Source organism: Odontesthes bonariensis, chromosome 2, assembly GCF_027942865.1.
Source record: "Odontesthes bonariensis isolate fOdoBon6 chromosome 2, fOdoBon6.hap1, whole genome shotgun sequence".
Taxonomy (NCBI): Eukaryota; Metazoa; Chordata; class Actinopteri; order Atheriniformes; family Atherinopsidae; genus Odontesthes; species Odontesthes bonariensis.
In genome coordinates this window covers 38,856,551-38,876,779 of record NC_134507.1, presented here as the reverse complement: position 1 = coordinate 38,876,779, position 20,229 = coordinate 38,856,551, and the positions used below count along the sequence as shown (strand labels likewise).

The 20,229-nt window shown below is 41.9% G+C and overlaps 5 non-coding genes across 5 annotated transcripts; 1 reads left to right on the top strand and 4 right to left on the bottom strand.

Moving 5' to 3' along the window:
• Window positions 1-1,360: 1,360 nt before the first annotated feature.
• On the bottom strand, window positions 1,361-1,432 carry trnap-cgg (transfer RNA proline (anticodon CGG)). Its single transcript has one exon. It is a non-coding gene; the product is annotated as a tRNA-Pro (tRNA).
• A 604-nt stretch (window positions 1,433-2,036) lies between these two features.
• On the bottom strand, window positions 2,037-2,108 carry trnap-ugg (transfer RNA proline (anticodon UGG)). The gene has a single exon. It is a non-coding gene; the product is annotated as a tRNA-Pro (tRNA).
• Window positions 2,109-2,367: 259 nt separating this feature from the next.
• Window positions 2,368-2,441, bottom strand: trnat-agu (transfer RNA threonine (anticodon AGU)). Its single transcript has one exon. It is a non-coding gene; the product is annotated as a tRNA-Thr (tRNA).
• A 619-nt stretch (window positions 2,442-3,060) lies between these two features.
• Window positions 3,061-3,135, bottom strand: trnat-ugu (transfer RNA threonine (anticodon UGU)). Its single transcript has one exon. It is a non-coding gene; the product is annotated as a tRNA-Thr (tRNA).
• A 15,984-nt stretch (window positions 3,136-19,119) lies between these two features.
• On the top strand, window positions 19,120-19,192 carry trnat-agu (transfer RNA threonine (anticodon AGU)). Its single transcript has one exon. It is a non-coding gene; the product is annotated as a tRNA-Thr (tRNA).
• The last annotated feature ends 1,037 nt before the right edge of the window (window positions 19,193-20,229 follow it).

Below are 20,229 nucleotides of genomic sequence, written 5' to 3'. Positions count from 1 at the left end.
ATAGACAAATGCTCTTTGAATTGATACACATTTTGAATCTGTACATTTTAATATATGGATGCTGTTTGGATTGATATTGAATTGATTGGTTTTAAATGGAGATATTTGTATAATCCTACATACTGTATATAGATGGATGCTGCTGCTTTAATTGTTACTGATTTTGAATGAATACGTTTGAAAATGTAGCCTAGGGGCACTTGAGGTTTAGTGCCCAGGGGCACCACATTGACTTAATACGGCCCTGAGTGCATACTGGACGCAGGAGCGGCCACGGAAGAGCGGTGCTCCTCTATTTTGAACTGTGCGAGCAGGTTTGGGGTGGCAAATGCAATAAGGCCAGAATCATTTGCACAAACGTAAAAATTAGGAGAACTTTAACATCATCCATGATAATCCTGATCAGTAGCCAAACAAACTGCAAACATAAGGCGCTCGCATGACGTTAAGCATTTTCTGGCACATAATGTGACGTTTAAGAACCTAAAACGCCGTTTCTCCCAGTTGACACGGCAACACATAACCAGCGTTATCAGAAATCTCCACTTTGGCCGGAGGTTTTAGAAATAATCGTTTTCTGTGATAAAAAGGGGTTTTGGTGTAAATGAGAGGCCAAACCGCAGGAAAATATCTGCGTCTTCCTATCGTGTAAACGGGGCCTCAGGCCTTAGGTCATGCGTAGATTTCAAAGCAAACCAGAAATACAAGGCCAAAATACCAGAAAAAGGCTCATCCGGTATTTAAACCCGGGACCTCTCACACTCTAAGCGAGAATCATACCCCTAGACCAACGAGCCAGGGTTTACAACTTTAGACGTCATACAAGGGCCAGAGATAGCAAAACGATACCCTCGGAAGGTACGTTCGATCATCGAATAGAAACATCCTACAACTTTCAGTTCAGCTCACTCAATGTCAGTGTTGCTTCCATCTTTTTTTTATTTCAAATTTCTCTTTTTCTAACGTGGAGATTAGTTGCCAAAAGTATGTGTAAATGAATCTGTAACACTACAAATCCTAGCTGTGAGTGTAAACTCGTGGAGGGTCAACGTAAACTCCAAGTAAAAGCCGGGATAACGGTTTGTCTAGCTAAAAAGTGCATTGTAAAAAAAAAATGAGTTGTCAGTGGCTCGAATGTTAGGGCATGTTCAGTCTATGTCCTCAATAACTTCACTCATGTTGAGTGAAGGGAGAGCCAACTGCTACAGCTCCAAACAATATAGTAAGACAGGACATTTTTGCAATTGTTATCAGCACTCTTAATGAACAATTTGGGGCAGCAAAGAGAGACACATTTGAGATCAAGGAAGGTACCCAAAGTTAACCATCAAGCTTTCTGTATAGGTTTCTTAAAGTAGGAGGGCTCGTCTGGGATTCGAACCCGGGACCTCTTGCACCCGAAGCGAGAATCATACCGCTAGACCAACGAGCCAAAAAGTGTTCTCTTTGCGTTTCGTGAGACCATGCGGACAGCTGACGTAGCCATGGAATCCTGGGAATTTGTGATTGCTTTCTTTCTTCTTTGACTTTTCCAGAGCAATGAGCCTATATTGTTTGGAGTTGGCTCTCCCTTCACTCAACATGAGTGAAGTTATTAGGCACATACACTGAACAGCCCACAAAAACTCCTGAGACCAATGAGTCAATACTCACCGCCAGGTTCCACCAATTCACATCACATTTTATGAAGAAGCCCAACTTTAAGACAGAACAGGTCTATATCTCCATTTCTCTACCATTGACTTGAAGCGTTTCAATCTGGATTTACAGAACAAATACCAAAACTGCTTTAGATAATACTGCAGAGGGTGTGCTTACATGATACAGGTATTTATGCGTGGATCTGTCTTTCAAATTCCAGATAAGAAATTCATTTAAGAAGGACTCCAAGCAACTTCAGAATGAGTGGTGGAGGTTTGAGCTGTGTTTCCCTATTTGTGGCTTTGATTCCAAATGCATTCAATGTTATAGTCATTGATTCAATCATTCTCTGATTTCACAGCAAAGCAGAGACACAAGGCCAGCAGACCAGGGAGGGGCTCGTCCGGGATTTGAACCCGGGACCTCTCGCACCCAAAGCGATAATCATACCCCTAGACCAACGAGCCAAAAAGAAGCAAAATGGTTTTTGTGATTTATTTCCGAAATTCACGTGATCGCTGCATAAAACAGAGCTGGATGTCATTCAAATAATCTGTAAATGTGAAAACATTGGATTTAGTCCCAGTTCAATCTTCTGTACCTCAAGAATAGTTTAAGCCATGAGATGAAGTGCCTCCAAGTACAGACTGTTTTGGAAGTCCAGCACTCCTGAAGCACTGCAGTAAACAGTTATGGCACCATGTTGATGTAAATAATAACATCTTAAGGCACTGCTGGGATTTGAACCCAGGATCTCCTGTTTACTAGACAGGCACTTTGACCAACTAAGCCACAGCACCACATGGTTTGGCCAACTGATGAAAGAATAAAGAGCAGGAGCTGGATCCACCTCAGGAAGTGGTTTTTGTGATTCTGTACCTCAAGAAAAGTTAAAGCCATGAGTAGAAGTGCCTCCAATTGGTTCAAAACTTCATCGTATCTTGCAGATATTGTTGGGTTTTCAACTCAGATCCTGGTGTTCATGAGGAAGGCACTTTCACCAGTTACAGCCTGATCTCATGAAGCGGTGTACTTATTACACGCCAAGTCATTTACCCTGTTTTTACAAGGCTTTTTTATGCTTTTACTTATTATTTTACACTTCGTATTTTGAGGAAATGACGTCCTACCCTCAGCTTTTACGCTAACTCTGACTATTTCACAGTTTGTATGTTCATTCTGATGTTATGTAGTGTGACAGGAGGAGAACCTCCACCGTACTGTACCCTAACCAATTGACTTGTTATGTTAACGGAGTAAAATTACACTCCGAAAGCATAAAATAGGCATAAATGACACTTTAAAAGCTGCGGGCTATTTATACGCACTTTTATTAAGTGGACCAGTGAGATGCATTTAGTAGAACCCTGATAATAAGCTGTTTTATATGCTAAGTCATAGTTAGCTCTGAAGGACCACAGGCACTGCTGGGATTTGAACCCAGGATCTCCTGTTTACAAGACAGGCAACTAAGACCAACTAAGCCACAGCGCCACATGGTTCATAACACTAATGAAGGGATAAAGAGCAGGAACTGGATCCACCTCAGGAAGTGTTTTTTGTGATTTATTTCCGAAATTCATGTGATCTCTGCATAAAACAGGGCATGATGTTATTCAAATTATCTCTATATGTGAAAACATTGTATTAAGTCCCAGTTTAATCTTCTGTACCTCAAGAATAACTAAAGCCATGAGATGAAGTGCCTCCAAGTACAGACTGTTTTGGAAGTCCAGCACTCCTGAAGCTCTGCTGTAAACAGTTATGGCACCATGTTGACGTAAATAATAACATCTTAAGGCGACAGCGCGAGGTCCCGCTGTTGAGAAAACACTTCTTTTCTGTCCATGAGCGAAGTGGTGAACCCATCCACGCAGTGAACATGTGGAAGCCTGCCGGGGGACCGAGGCTCGCCTTCAGCTCAGCGGGACCTCGCGCTGCTGTCGCCGCGGTCACCTGTCGGCTGGTGGCCGGGATGCTCTGCTCACTGGCGGACACCAGAAGGAGCTGCCGGCTGCAGGGAGCGCGGATGTTTTCTCAACTTATTTCAGGCGGCTGGCCCGGGAGAGGAGAGCGGTGAGCGGCTCACACAGGCTGACCTGTTGGTGGCTGTGAAAACCACCGGGAGGTATCACCGGCAGAGACTGGAGCTGCTGCTGGACACCTGGGTCTCCAGAAACGCACCACAGGTGAGTCAGGCTGGAGACTGCAGAAGCTCTGCACTGAAAACAAATGAACCCTTAATTCACAGCTTATTTGCATAAAAGTGACAGAGCCCTTTAAACGGCTCAATTTGGGAGAGACTGAAACTGCCAAGAATAGAGCTGGTGAAATCTCTTTATGTGAGAGTGATTTTGTGCAAAGAACTTCATGAACATGTTTTGTATAGCCCATAGACCAATTCTAACTTGTTTAAAGAGGTAAAATATGTCTCCTTTAACAAAGCAAACTTTGAATATTTGGCACTGAAAATGCTCCTATCTGTGTATTTAAACAGCGTGTTTCAATGTGATAAAGATGATTCCCATAAGAAGAGAACTGCTTTCCTACATGACTGAGAACAGGCTAATGTGTCTAACATCTGAAATAAAACTGTAGAAAAAGGAGACACCTGATAGAGGACATTTAGAGGCATTCCTTTTTAAATGTTTGGTGAGCTGATCTGTCAGTGTTAAAGAAGCAGAAATGAGAAACTCCTCTGAAGCTGATCAGAAATTGAGGTTTTACGGAGCACCAAAGAAAAATGTTTCATCGATATCAAACGTCAAACTTGATCAGTCAGTCATATTTTGTCAAAATGTTTCATCACTGATCAGCCTTTAACATTTAAAAGATGCTTTATTTCGTTCTTCGACAGCAAATTAGCTCGCTGATGACGTCAGGATCAAAAAGCCCAAAACCTGCTTGAATGAGAGCAGCTGTCGCCGGGAGCGGGGGCGCGCGCCTGTAATCCAAGCTACCGGGAGGCTGAGGCTGGTGGATCGCTTGAACTCAGGAGTTCTGAGCTGCAGAGGACTATGTCCATCGGGTGTCCGCACTAAGTTGGGTATGGATATGGTGCGCCTGGGGTAGCCCGGGAACACCAGGTTGTCTAAGGAGGGGGGCAACAGCCCAGGTGGGAAACGGAGCAGGGCAAAGCCCCCGTGCTGCTCAGTAGTGGGATCGCACCTGTGAATAGATGCTGTAGTGCAGCCTGAGTAATACAGCAGGACTCAGTCTTTTTACACTCTTTCTGCTCTTCCACACACACAACACACTGCACGCGCGCTACAACGACACGCTTTGGCACCTTTTAGCAGCTTCCTCGCTGCTTCTCTGGCTTCTCTTTCCCTTACAAAGCACAGCTGTTTCTTGCTCCTGCAGTATGGGATCAAATAAGGGTCAGAAAGATTTTGTACTTGTACAATGATGTGCGCCTCCCCTGGAGGCGTGGGTTCAAATCCCACTTCTGACATTGCAGACTTCTCCTGGAGAACTATTTTCACTGGCAAGGCAACCCAAGTTTACTCCTTGCTTAGCAATACCATGCCGTATTGCTATTTTGGCACTGCATCATCTAGTTTAAAGATTATTACGGCCGCTTTACCTCCAAAGAGTTCTCGCTTCCAAATGCTATGCCGACTATTTGTTTGCCTCAGGAGCCCTGTAAAACAACAGCCAAGGGACTTGTTGCATGAGAATCTTCTGACCACAGCTCAACTAGCTGTGTTGTCACAACCTTCTACAGTGCTTTGGGCAGGACAGAATCATTAGCAAAAGGCACATTGTTGATTATAAGGTCTTGGTTTGCACTCAACACCACAGTAAACAGGAAAGGGCTTTTGACCGAAGCAACCTGGCCTCATGTTAGGCTAATTGAAGGGGGCTATTGATATTTAGGCCGAAGATGGGTGAGAGTATCAAAACAATCATCACTTGGTGGCAGGCAGCTGATAAAAGACAGAGCTCTCCCCATCAGGGAATCGATCCCCGATCTTCCGCGTGACAGGTAGAAATACTGTCCATTATACTAACGAGGAACTTCTGTGTGGCAGATACAGTCATCAGATGAAAAGACAACTATCGCCAAGGAGTGAAATAAGATTTTCGTGTCCCGTTTCAAGGTCTTGCTTGTTAGTATAAATTCAGATAAAGGAGAATTCCGCGTTGTGAACTGTATTTAATTCTGTTTTCTCTCCACAGCTTGAGAAACATGAAATAATAATTAAACAATTCAACACAACTTGAACTCAAACTTGTCATTATTGTACGGTTCATGCAAAGTGTTAGAAATGTGTTTTTTACATTTATATTTATAGTGGGGTGCCATGACCTAAACGTGTGGAAAGTTATAAATCATCTCTGTATATTTAGCCTTCTTACACTTGCTCTGACTTAAACTGCTACTGTGTCAATGCTAAATTATGAAAAGAAGTTCTAACTCAAAGGTCACAACAATAAGGATCAAAGGAAATATGGGTCCCTGTATATAGGTCCCTCACTGTGTCAGGAGAAACTGAGTCCTTTCAGGCACTACAACCTGCAGGGAATCAAGGAGGAAAGACTTGAGCCTGAAAAGTTGTCCACAATACAAAATGTATAAAATATGAAGTATACTATTAATTTAACAGATGGCTCTGTCAGAAGTCAGCCATGGTACCTGAGAAGTCTAAGCAATGAACCTGTATTTAATTTGGCCAAAGGTCATTTCTATCCGTGCCCTTGTTTTAGCATGTGCATGTGTATGTGCATGTGCATGTGCATGTGCATGTGCATGTGCATGTGCATGTGCATGTGCATGTGCATGTGCATGTGCATGTGCATGCCCTTGTTCCTGGATCAGGATATGGCGTGAGGAGGTACGGCCAGCATGCATAGCCTCTGTCCCCAAGCAGGACACCATTGAACTCTCCTGCAGAATAAGAGAAATGTTGGATGGATATACATGTGTTAAGACTTGGCAATTTGATGCAATATGTACCTTATAAGGCTATCTATAATAAAGTATGACGAGCACTTTAAATTCCTTAAGATGACCTCTACACCTGACCTCTCATTACATCACCAAAATTCTGCCTATGCTACACCTTACTTCAAAAGTACACTCCTTCGGGTAAGTACAATTCTTGCGCCTTGTGCAAACCTCTGTGCCAGTGAGGATGCTCGGAAGATCCTAGAATCATGAACTGCTCCCGGCCATTTAGCCTCAATGTTGGAAATGAAATGACCTCCATCACAGATCATCTGTTTGCACGGAGGATAGGAGTCAATGATGAGCTTTCACAGGGCATAAATGTAACATTGCTCAGCATTACTCAAAGGGGTTGATGTGGTGTTTTTCAAAAAGAGAATTCCAGTTCAGAGTCTATGGACAATTATCCCCAAGTGTACCTGAACATTTAGGATATGGAAAAATGTTCGGTGTACATAGTCAGCCTCCACGGGTCCAGCAGGGGCCTGGACAATGTGACAATGTTTAAATCCAGCCTGAAAACAGTTCTATTTAGACGTGCATATGACACCTGAAAGTATTTTATCTGCACTCTTCACTTTTAAATGAATTAATTAATGATTTTTTTTGTTTTTTGGAATGATTTTATTGCCTTCCTGTGATTTTATGTAGCTGTAAAGCACATAGAATTGCCTTGTGTACAAATTGTGCTCTACAAATTGCCTTGCCTTGGATGCGTACATGGGCACAGTGTAGTGCACCGATAACATTAGGGAAGCCTGAGGGAGATGATGAACTTAATGCAAATACTTCAGCCAGTGGGTTGTTTTACATTATCGGCTACTGTAAATGTGGAGCAGCAGCCTGAAAGGACAGAGGTCATATTTTTAATATGGTAAGATGTTTTAATTCCTGCGTTTTATCTAATATCTGGTTTGTACAGTCCTTGACTGTACAAATAATTTGTATCATTAACATTATTACCTGTCCCCCATTTTTCTGAGTCTGGTCCTACGTGGGTGTAGATCGGATGTTTGTTAGGTATTGATTAGTTTTAATGAATACCATATTCTCTCTCATTTAATGTCATGCTCAATACGTGTGTATAGTTGCGTTTCTTTAGTTGCACTGGCACCGACTGATTGATTTTTCGAGACAGTGAAAGTGGTGATAAGATAACCACAGTTTTTGTTTCGTTTTTTAGACAAGACATGAGTTGCGGGAGTGCAGAATTCTAGGTGAACATTTCTTTCCGGAGTCCGTTTCAGCCGGTCGGACATTTTTTGAGTTGCAGCTAAGCTAAGCTTCAACTTTAGCCTGCCCGGGACCAGGCTAGTTCAGCAGCATAAGTTACCATGGTTACTCAGCGGGCGTTCAAATAAGTCACCTTTATGGAACCGAACTCTCGCTTAATTTAGCCAGAAGTAGCGAAATAAGCCAGGCTTTCCGCTAAGCCAGCTTCTAGGAATACCCCCCAGGTTAGGTTCAGAGAGTCTGTTACTACGGTAACTGACCGAGAGCTTAAGTTACTTCTCTTTGTGAAACAGGCTAGAGTTACCCCTCTTACTCGGGGTTGAGTTACCTCCCTTTGTGAAACAGAAAACTCAGGGTTTCCCTCATTTCAGGGTTAATCTACTCAGAGTTTTCAGTAAACCTGCTTCGTGAAACGGACCTCAAAGCGACTTGTAGGTAAACAACAACAACATACCTAAACAACCTGCAGGTAAACAACAACAACAACAACAACATACCCAAACAACCTGCAGGTAAACAACAACAACAACATACCCACACAATCTGCAGGTAAACAACAACAACATACCCAAACAACCTGCAGGTAAACAACAACATACCCAAACAACCTGCAGGTAAACAACAACATACCCACACAATCTGCAGGTAAACAACAACAACAACATACCCAAACAACCTGCAGGTAAACAACAACAACAACATACCCACACAATCTGCAGGTAAACAACAACAACATACCTAAACAACCTGCAGGTAAACAACAACAACATACCCACACAATTTGCAGGTAAACAACAACAACATACCCAAACAACCTGCAGGTAAACAACAACAACAACAACAACAACATACCCACACAATCTGCAGGTAAACAACAACAACATACCTAAACAACCTGCAGGTAAACAACAACAACAACATACCCACACAACCTGCAGGTAAACAACAACAACAACAACAACATAACCAGACAACCTGCAGGTCAACAGTATTATAGCATATTATCTTGAGTTCTCTCTTTAGAAAATCTCTGATTATAGTATCTTACGTGGGCAGTCTACACTTGTGAATCAGATGACCTAACTGCACTGACTAAATAACACAACGGCAGCATTCGCCCCGATGTTTAGTTAGTGGATGTGTATAATACAAACAAGCAAAACAACCAAATTATCATAGGGAAAACGGACAATGTACCTCAGAAGACATGGTCGCTGTCGTTTATCTGCCAGGTTGCACGAATAGGTCAGAGGTCTCATACATTCATTGCACTATGGGGGGGGGGGGGGGGCATTTTTACGACAGTGTAGAATTTCAGGTTGACCAGTAGAGATCGCTATACTGCCGCTAAATTACCTTGTATCCCTTTAAATCTTCTCCAAAAAAGGTCGAGAACAAACTGAAACAGGACACACAGAAATCAAAGTGACACCTCTGAGAAGGGCGTTCCTACCAATGACGTCACCCTCTTACGCACGTGTTCTGCCTCTGATCTCGATTGAAAAAAAAAACGAATTAGAAGGTGGATTATAAGGCACATAGCACGCAACTTTTCAATATCATCTCTGGTCTTAGAAAATCAAGCAGCCAAAAGCTTGAGCTATTGTTGATGAAATTTGGGAATTTATGATGAGGAATTAGAGGGAAAAATACAAAAGGGAAAAAAAAAAACGGATCCGAGACCTTCCATAAACGCTGTCTGACAGGATCAAGAAGCTCATTTGTTACTAACAAAATGCCCCATTCCAACTTTGTGTCTATCTGTACTGTTATTCTCTTATCGGTTATCCTCGGTTATTGTAAAGATGTTTGCGCATGTTGCATGTAATTTATTAGATATTCGGATAAAGGGAGTAGGGTTTCAGCAGAACCACGGACAGCGCTGTTTGTTTGCGCTGTCCATAGCACTGAAAGCTGAAATTGAATAACCTCTCAGAACGCCGCTGTGAAGCTGCTTTTAAAGACTTCCCACGAATCTCTTTGTTCTGTTAAGTACTGTGTTAAGGCACGTATTGTATGGCATATGTGGTGTAAAGTTGGCTAAGCATTTGAGTGAAGTTCTTTTGATGGGAAAACTCAGTAGTACTGAGTCTGCACTACTGTGTGGTTGTCGCTTGGGTTTGTCATTGTCACAATTCATGCAACACAACTCTTTATCAGCAGTGCATTTCTGATATCTGCTTTACAGTAGCTCTTTTGTCAGCTCAGTGAAATACTAAAAATATTGAACTAAAATACAATCATGACTAGCATTTGTACTCTTAAGTCCACTCTTAAGTAAGACCTCTCGCCTTTTATTTGTCATTACAACAATTATCACTCAAATCAGAGAACTGAGAAAATGAGTCTGTTTTCCTTAATGTTACTTCTTGAATTTAGCTTTGAGCATCTTTATGGTCTTCACTGTTATAAAGTCTTCTATTGTTATAAGCCAAGCCAAGTATGTCCTCGTAAACTTTGTTTTTCTCTTCATAAAACAACGATCAGCAGGATGGTTTTATTTGGATAGCCGTGTCGTATTAGTATTTCTGTCTGAAGGTGACTGAAAGTGGCTTTTCTTGTACAAAAGCCATTCAATCTGTGATCATTCTGACCGTACCATGTTAGGATGCAGGTGGCTTATCATCTCACCTATTTGGTCATGAACCTTTATTCTTTTTCTTTTCTTCTGTCTTGCTATTTTCCACCTAAAAGAGGTCTTCATTGTCCTTGTCTCCTTCCCCTGTCCCCAGGTGCCGCTTCCCTCACTTTTTACATGTTCTGAAATCAGCATGCTTGCATCCACGTACCTGATCATCCCCAGTTGTATTCAAACTTCCAGCTTTCTATCAGTCCTTTGTGCAGTTTCCTCCTGGCTACCCAGTTTTGTATTGAAATGGAATGGAATGCAATAGAATGAAATAGAATAGAATGAAATGATATTTTATCAACACAGAGTGAAATTCTAATGTTGTTGTTTCATTGCATGGAATTATTGCTGTTGGCAGGAAACACCACCCCTATCGTTCCATGTTGCAGCAAAGCTGAAGAAGCCTCTGACAGAACACACGTCACTCTTTAATTACTATGAAGAGAGCGTGTAGCGTTGTTCTTTATGTTGAGCAGCTTTTGCAGCATTCTCCTGTGCACAACCAGCTCCAGGGCAGTACCCAGCACAAAGTCAGTCTTCTTTATTAGTTAGTTCAGTTTCTTTGAGCCACTGGCTCGGACATTCAAGAGAAACTAATTGTTTCCATGCCATGTATGGGACGACCAGTTCACAGTACTCAGCCTCTTGTCCATCACCAACACATTCCCATGACTGCAACTTTTTTTGGATTAATGAGCCCTTGACATGATTTCAACGATACATCTAGTATCGTCCCTCATCCAGGCATAAATATCTGTCCTCATCTAAATTGAGACTACATTTACCCCTAAGCAGTTTACTCATTATTTCTTCTTCATGTAAACCATGTTTCAATCATAAAATCTTTTTCATCCACTTTTCAGTCACCAAAATTAGATAAGCAGACAGTGGTAACCAAGCAGCCTGTGGAAGTGAATGAGAGGACGGCAACTCATGCATCTTGGTCATGCTTCTGTAACTAAGATGCAGAAGCAAACTGGAAAAGTGTTTCTTTGTCCATGTTTCTGTTTAGAATGTAACTACTGTTCACTTTGTTGTCACTGCAGTCTGTGGCCGCCAGCATGAACTAGAAATTGACCGCTACTAGGTCTTTTTTGGATGGTTATAAACAAAAAACAGAGAGGATGTAACTTTATTCTTTCAGTTAGTGTTGTGTGTATCTTGGGCGCATGAAAGAAGTTAAACTCATGTCTTTATTAGCAAAGGTGGAACTGATTGATATGCTCACAATTCTGTAAGTGGGTGACATTCCTTCTTTATCTATTATATTTGGAATTGATATTCTTCAAAGTATATACATACATGTACTGTTTCTGTATGTTTTCAATTTAGTTCCACAGCTCGTCCGAGGTGTCCATAAATGTGATGTGCTGAATTTGAATGAACTGGAATTTTACAGCAGTACCTTTACTTCTACGCAGGTAAAATATCAGCAAAGAAAGATACTGTAAGCAGATGGTGGTTCCAGGTTTGACTTCATGGTGACACCTCCTGACAGGAACTGCAGCTTTCAAATAATCAAAGCCTAAGAGATTATTTTACAGTATAATAGGGACACACAAAAGAACGTAGATATGTCAATTTTGTTTGTTCATTTCACCAGGAAGCCCAACTAAGATGTAGTTTGTGCCACAGACTGCAGTACTAAGCGCCTCAACAGTAGGTGGCGGCAGAGTACCGCACAATCTGCTGATAAAGAGAAAGAAACTAAACTACAGTACTTTCTTGTCAGTGGTTGGATCAGGTCCTGCATTTGGAAGGGATACAGGTACTTGGCCTCTGCCAAGTGTTCAGTAGTCTTATACTTGGTCCTTTTACTGACCCATCCAAAAAAAGAGATTAAGTTTATTGCTTACTTGCATCTAAAATGAGTTAAACTTATTTTTACAACTGTAAGTTAAACATTAATAAAAAAAAATAACCAATGTTTTAAATAACTGATGAATATATAGAAGTCTTTTACATGAGTTGTACACTTAAACGCCTAAAAGTCCTACTTAAGATTGGGTTTTATTTTGCATCACTTATCCTAATGTAGCTTTCAGCCTGCATCACACAGCCATTTTGTTGAACTATCAGGGTAGGGATTTCTGACACTTCATTTTTGGTTCAGATTTAGTTCAAACAGACTTATTTGAAAGCTTTGACAAAGTGCATCACTTAATCTAGTAAAGTAAAGTAGTGGGCATAAAGGCTTAAATGACAAAACACTTGATATTCAACTGAGATGCACAATGTGTGTATGTAGAGTCTGCAGTATGAACTATACCCCACATAAACCTCACAAGTTCAGAGGCCCACTGACACATGTCTCACATTCACAGCTCACACATTGCGTCAATCAAACGAAAGCAAGCAGACATCGTGAAAATTATAAACAGCCAGAGGACAGGTTTCAGTTCAGTGCAAACGTCAGTTTTTGTGATAAACATAAATAATTGAATATGCATAAATGAAAATGTTGGTAGGCTGTTCGTGCCTCATGCCGTGCAGCATGCATCTGTGTGCATCTGTGGTGTGTGCATGCTCGGTGCGCACGCACGCATGTCGAACATTCGAACAGCTTTACATTAAACACATGCGATCAGTGCAGCCGAGCTCAGTTGGCTGGAAGCGCTATGGAGGACATAAAAAGAAAAATAGCTTCTGGAGAACTGAAAGTCGTTGAAAATGAGAGGGGGAAATCCACTGTGTGCAAACGCTTTAAGCTATAATGGATTATGGTGGATAATGGTGCGCTGTCACCGATGTGTATTCACTGATTAGGGTGCGCCGTCTTGCGTTGGTCACTGGTCTCGGGCTTCCGGCGGGCTCGGACACAAATATTTTAATTAATCTCGGGCTCGGGTCGGATTTGAGAACTTTTCTGTCGGTTGAGGGCCGGGCTCGGACAGAAAAATCCGGCCCGAGCCAGGCTCTAGTGGTGAAGGCAATAAAATGTTGGGTTCAGTGCAGTTTTTATTGCGAGTAGATGTACGAAGTGCTGTGGGTGCGTGTGTTGCCCTCAGCAGCAGCAGCTCACACCACCGGGGACAGAGGAAGCAGAGAGACCCGCGGTCTTGTGTCTGTGCCTCCCTGTCCGCCGCCTCCTCTCTGGTGAAATCAGCCGGAGCCATCCCGCCGTGTTCAGCTCCCTGCGGTGCGGACGCTCAGGGGGAATCCACCTGGCGGAGAGCGGACACACCTCGGGATGGTTGCCCTGAAATCAGCGATCATCTTGATGATCGCTCTGCCGAGATTTCCACTCTCCACCTGGCGGAGACCTGGCAGTTTGCCAAATTCGAGTCAAATGTGGTGATAGTTTATTGGGCCTAATCAGGACTATGCAGGGGCCTAAAATTATTTTAAAATCATAAAAAAAATCCATGGTATATAAGGAATCGATCAGCTATTTCAGTTTTTTTTTAAAAAAAAATCACCTTTCTGTAGGCCTTTAAGTGCATGTAGACACCTTAATCTGACTAAGAATTGGATCGGATCGGATTGAGACCCCGAGATAACTGGGTTGAAAGTCACACTAAACCTGCTTGTAGACGCTGAAGCACGTGGTGAATCAGACTTTGCGTTCTGCGCATGCTCCAGATGTTTTCCCGGGGTCGTGACCCGGAAGTCAAAGGAGACGATATTCCTGTTGTTGTCGCCGTCAGAAAGAAACAAACAACGCGATGGAGAATGCTCCGTTGGGCATCGAGTTTGTGCAACAAGCAGCTCATCACAGACCAAATGTAGAGGGACGTAGCTTCATCTTGCTCTGCGTTCTCCATCTTTCTCCAATGCCTGAGTTTGTTGTTGTTGGTGGTGGTGCAGAGGTCAACAGGAAGTGGCTCTGTTAGCAACAGCTGGAATGGGTACAGCGCCACCTATCATACCGGGGTATGACACGCTTTGTGCCTCGGATACGATTCATTCACCGCCACATATCCAAGGAGAATTACCCTCGCTCAAATAAGGAGCAGAACCCAACTATAGCTGTAATGGAGTTCCTCTCATCATGTGGACCCACTGAGTGACACTGCCCACAGGAACAGGACAGTAAAATGGGGATTTTTACAGAAATAAGGAAATACTTTCTGCTGACATGGGACACTCGCTTTAACTGGAAACACTTGAGATATTTCAGTCTGAATGGAAGGTTTGGACTAAAACTGTCAGTAAAACATACATTAATGCACACAGTATAATCATCACCAGTCCACACATTCATTCAGTATTTCCAGGTGACAGTATCTGGGGGGGAGGAGGAGACTGAGTCCTCTCCCTGAAAGTCATAGATTCATAAATTCCTCATTTGGGAAAGACAGAGTTAGACAGCGTCAGACTTACCTTTGCAAACGAAGAAGAGTGAGCCGTTTAATGTTCAGAGACGTTCAGGGGCATGACGAGTATTCCAAATACAAAATTTAGATGTTTCTTTTAATGAAATCATGTTACAGTTGTTCACCTTCAAAAATAATTTAGAAAGAATCATATTCTGACAACTCCTATCAGTTTAAACATTGTTACATATCCATTGTACCTGTTGTACTCTATTCTAACATTCTGTGGATTGAATGTTTTTACACTAACACTGCATTTTATTTTCATTCAGTTGCAGTTAAATACAACTTATGTAATTTATGTAAGCAGCTAAACTTTCATAGTTTATCAAATTGATGACAGACCGGGGTGGGGAGCGTCTCACCTTCTGGGAGAACGCGAATAAAAACCAGATGTTCACAGGGCATTCGGAAAGGTCCAAGAAGTGACGACTGTGTGGCGCAAATGTTTGTAAAAATCTTTCAACTGAAGATGTTTCACTAGCTTTAAGTATCATGTACAATTGTTTTTAATAAATACATCAATTTGATATTTCATTGAATTAAATCATGTGACTGATGTGTATCACCATGTCCCCATGCACTGTGGAACTGCTCTTTGCTCTTCCTATGATGCTTTACTGGCTCATTTGAACCTTTTAGCAGAGGTATGTGACTATGAGTAAAAAAATAGCTGAATCCAATACTGAATAAACATTTAATGATGAAAAACAAACAAAATACAAACAAATAAACTAGATTTTTTTACATTTAAAGTTTCTAAATTTGAACAAAAAAAAGAACTGATTGAAAACTAAAATACATTTAATTAAGTGGAGCCTCCACTGCTTTTATTTGCTCCCCTCATTTGGAGGTCCACATATAGCCTCCCCTCGGCGAGGAGCTCCTCCATGGGCTCCCAGAGGGCAGCACTGATGTTAACCTGGGAGTCGTCTCCCAGGATGAGGTCCACCACGCCCTCCGTCTCCCCCTCCAGAGCCCCGAGGACCTCAATGGCCAAGGCCGATGTTGGACTGGCACTGAGCATCTGTGAGGGAGACAACAAATTAGTCTCATCAACATGATAATATGTCACATCAACAAAATGGGGGATACAAGCCCTGTTTACATCTGTGATGTATACACGTTAGTGGTCTTTAGCTTTGTAAACATTTAGTTCTCGACTAGTTTTTCTGGGGTGGCACGGTGGTTAGCACTGTCACCTCACAGCAAGAGGGTTCCATGTTCAGTTTCTTTCTGTATGGTTGTATGTATGTGTGGGTTCTCTCCGGGGACTCTGGCTTCCTCCCATCATCCAAAAACATGCATGGCAGGTTAACTGGTGTCTCTAAAATCGTCCCTAGGGGTGAGTGTGTGGTTGTTCGTCTGGTGGGTCTCTGTGTGGCCCTGTGATGGACTGGCGACCTGTCCACAGTGTACCCCGCCTCTCACCCAATGATGACTGGGATTAGACGCCAAGCCCCATGAGAATGAATGGAGAAGTGAATGCGGAAGGGAGAAAGTAGGAATGCAAGCTTGAATGATGTGAGGAATGCAGGGGAGGATGCGAAAGACGGCGGCTTCAAAAAGGAGCTGACAGTGATTGTGGAGCTAGCAGGGGACGACAAAGTACTGCGGTCACGCCATCTGCGCTTTGGAGAGGCACGCTCGCGCTAGCTACACTTGAAAATCGAGTGCCCGTTTACATCGCGTCGTACGGTAAAGCGTGTGAGTGGATTTATGGTGCATTCAAGTGCACCCCATAAACTCAGAAATCTATATCGAAGTTGATTTTTCATTTGTTGGAGTATACACCTGTCATTACTTGGTTGTTTTTTTACTACATTCTTTTTAATGATTAAAACAAAATGATAGAACAAAATTATTGAAGCATATTCAGAATCAACTCATTTCTGCATAGTCAGATTTGAAAACTTCATTTAGAACCAAATCAAAATGTTCTCTCCACCAGATTCTTGTTCTACATGTCCCCAGCTACCTCTGTGGTGATTTTCAAGTTATTTCACTGCATCTTTTTGTGATTATCTGATGCTGAAATCATCGGTCACATCCCCCCATCTCTTTATATCACTCTTCTTCTTTCCTTTTTCATAATGTGGTTTCATTTCACCATTTTTGCCTTTTACTTGCTTGATGTCCTTGTGTGTGTATGTGTGTGTGTGTGACCATATTCCTTATTGGACATCCAGCCCTACCTGCACCAGCCCAAATCAACTGGTCATCTCTACCCTGTCTGCACCTCTCATCAGTGCACTACAGCCAAACAGGGAAGAGACAGAACCAAACTGAAATTATCACCACAACACCTCACAGTGAGCAGTTTAAAAAATAAGCAAGCTAACTCAAAACTGTGTATGAAGGAGGCCCAGGCATGACCTGATTCTTGACTTGAAATGATGTGACGTTGTGGAGCTTTAGCACCATGGACTGGCAATTCCAGAGCTCAGAGCAACAGTGGATGTGACAAATATATATGCAGCATGTAATCTACAACACATCTCCAGATACTCCTATCCTGGCTTTCATGTTGCTTTACTGCTGCATATTCCTAAATATTGAGATTTCAAACACAAGGTTCACGGCTACGTCTGACATAGCTTTTGTTCATGTTGGAATTAAAAAATACACTATTAAATAAACAAAACAAACAATTTGTCCTTTTTTTTCAGCTGTTGCCCAGATGTTCCTGTGTAATACCATGTATTTTATGGTGTTAAATATACCATATCTCTCCATTATTTATCTGCACTCCTTCATTTTTTGACTTATTTCCCTTTTTTAAGTTTCACATCTCCATGTTATACTTAATTTTCCAGCTTTTTAGAAAAAGTTTGCATTCATATGACACAGCAAATAAACTATTTCTTGATAACAATTTTATGTTGTACACAGCTAGATAGATCACCTATACCCTTAAACCTATAGCCACACTATATCGACAGTTCAGTGTAGGCATTAGGATGGAAAATAAATTATAGTTTTAGTTGTGTAACGGCTTAACTGTAATGTCCTCATTATGTGATCTTCACTCATATATAGTTCTGTTAAATCATTTCTAAATATGTTAAATCTGATTGCTACATCAGATTTATCAATATTAAGTTTCTTTGGGAATCTGAGAAGACATTTTATTCAAATTCTCAACAAAATCTTCCATGCAAGTGGCCACTATGATAGGGTGTATTTATTAAACTGCTCACTGTGAGGTGTTAGTGCACTGATGAGAGGTGCAGACAAGGTAGAGATGACAAATTGATTTGGATCTGGTGCTGTCACGCCCATGAACTCATGTTTTAAGTTTTCTGTGTTTCGGGTCATGTCTTGGTTTTTAGTTTTGCCATTGCTCGTCTCATCTCGTCTCGTCCCGCCCCAAAAATGGTGAAATGAAACCACATTATGCAAAAGGAAAGAAGAAGAGTGATATAAAGAGATGGGGGGATGTCAACGATGATTTCAGCATCAGATTATTAAACAATGATGCAGTGAAATAACTTGAAAATCACCACAGAGGTAGCTGGGGATATGTAGAAGAAGATTCTGGTGGAGTTTGCAGAAAACAATTGTTTTTTTTTTATTTTTTATTAATATTTTAATCTGCCATATACATCATGCATTGGGTATGATTTCAACATCAGATTATTAAACAATGATGCAGTGAAATAACTTGAAAATCACCACAGAGGTAGATGGGGACATGGAGAACAAGAATCTGGTGGAGAGAACATTTTGATTTGGTTCTAAATGAATTTTTCAAATCTGACAATGCAGAAATGAGTTTGATTCTGAATATGCTTCAATAATTTTGTTCTATCATTTTGTTTTAATCATTAAAAAGAATGTAGTAAAAAAACAACCAAGTAATGACAGGTGTATGTATTCCAACAAATGAAAAATCAACTTTGATATAGATTTCTGAGTTTACGGGGTGCACTTGAATGCACCATAAATCCACTCACACGCTTTACCGTACGACGCAATGTAAACGGGCACTCGATTTTCAAGTGTAGCTAGCGCGAGCGTGCCTCTCCGAAGCGCAGATGGCGTGACTGCAGTGGCTGAATGAGGGCGGAGACAGAAAGAAACTCGAGGTTTCTTGAATAAAACCTGGTCCCGACCAGGTTAGGTTCAGAGAGTCTGTTACTACGGTAACTGGCCGAGAGGTTAAGTTACCTCTGTGTGAAACAGGCTAGAGTTACCCCTCTTTCTCGGGGTTGAGTTACCTCCCTTTGTGAAACGGAAAACTCAGAGTTTCCCTCATTTCAGGGTTAACCAACTCAGAGTTTTCACTAAACCTGCTACGTGAAACGGACCTCTGCTCTTTATTCTTTCTTCAGTTTTATGAACCATGTGGCGCTGTGGCTTGTTGGTCAAAGTGCCTGTCTAGTAAACAGGAGATCCTGGGTTCAAATCCCAGCTGTGCCTTATGGTGTTATTATGTACGTCAACATGGTGCCATAACTGTTTACAGCAGTGCTTCATGGGCCCGTTGCACAAAACTAAGATAAGGGATTAAGCCGGGATATGTTGGCTATCCTGGATCAACTTATCCGTGATCCAGTTGCACAAAAGTGGGATGGAGGGAAGTGGGATATGTTCAGACCTAAGTTACCATGGAGATTTATTCTGTGAAGCTAGCCTGCTCCAGACCAGGCTAAGTTCCAGGATCTATTTAATCTCATTCCTTATCTCAGTCGGCGGTCGCCACAATTGGAAACCAATATTTATTCCACTGCCTAGAACATATTGTTAAAACATTTAACTATACCCACTATCATTATTGAAACATTTGTGATCATTAATTGCAATCATTAGATAATTTAGTTTCCCACACACTACACATAAAGTACATCACCATATAAATATAAATACACATTAGAGAGTACCATGATGTTCCTTTATTGAACAAGGATGAATCAAAGCAAGTAAACCATCAGCTCCTTTCAAAACTGAAGTCACACAGTGCTCTACATGACAAAAAGCACAGAATCACAGCATGCAGTTTGAGACAAACTGTTTGTAAAAATGGGCTATACAAATAAAATTGCCTTGCCTATACAGCACAAAAACCTAACAAAAAATCCTCTGCCATTGCAGGCCCAAATTCAATCAACATGCATATTAATTAAAATAATTGAACACATATTGGTCTCTGACCAGCCGACCACAGTCGTCATCCAGGAAGATGGCAGGATTGTCCTAGTCTATGAGAGCTGGCACTCTGGGGGCCCTCTCCTTTCTCAGGCAGGCCACATTGTGGAGGACAGCACAGGCCACAATGATATCACATGCCCTGTCTGGGCTGACTCTCAGGTGGGTCAGACACTGAAGCGTGCCTTCAGTAGGCCAAATGTCATTTCTATCCGGGCCCTTGTTCTGGCATGGGCATGGTTGTATGCCAGTTGTGCCTCCAGAGCAGGGGTCTCCAACACGTCGCTCGCGAGCTACCAGTAGCTCGCCGC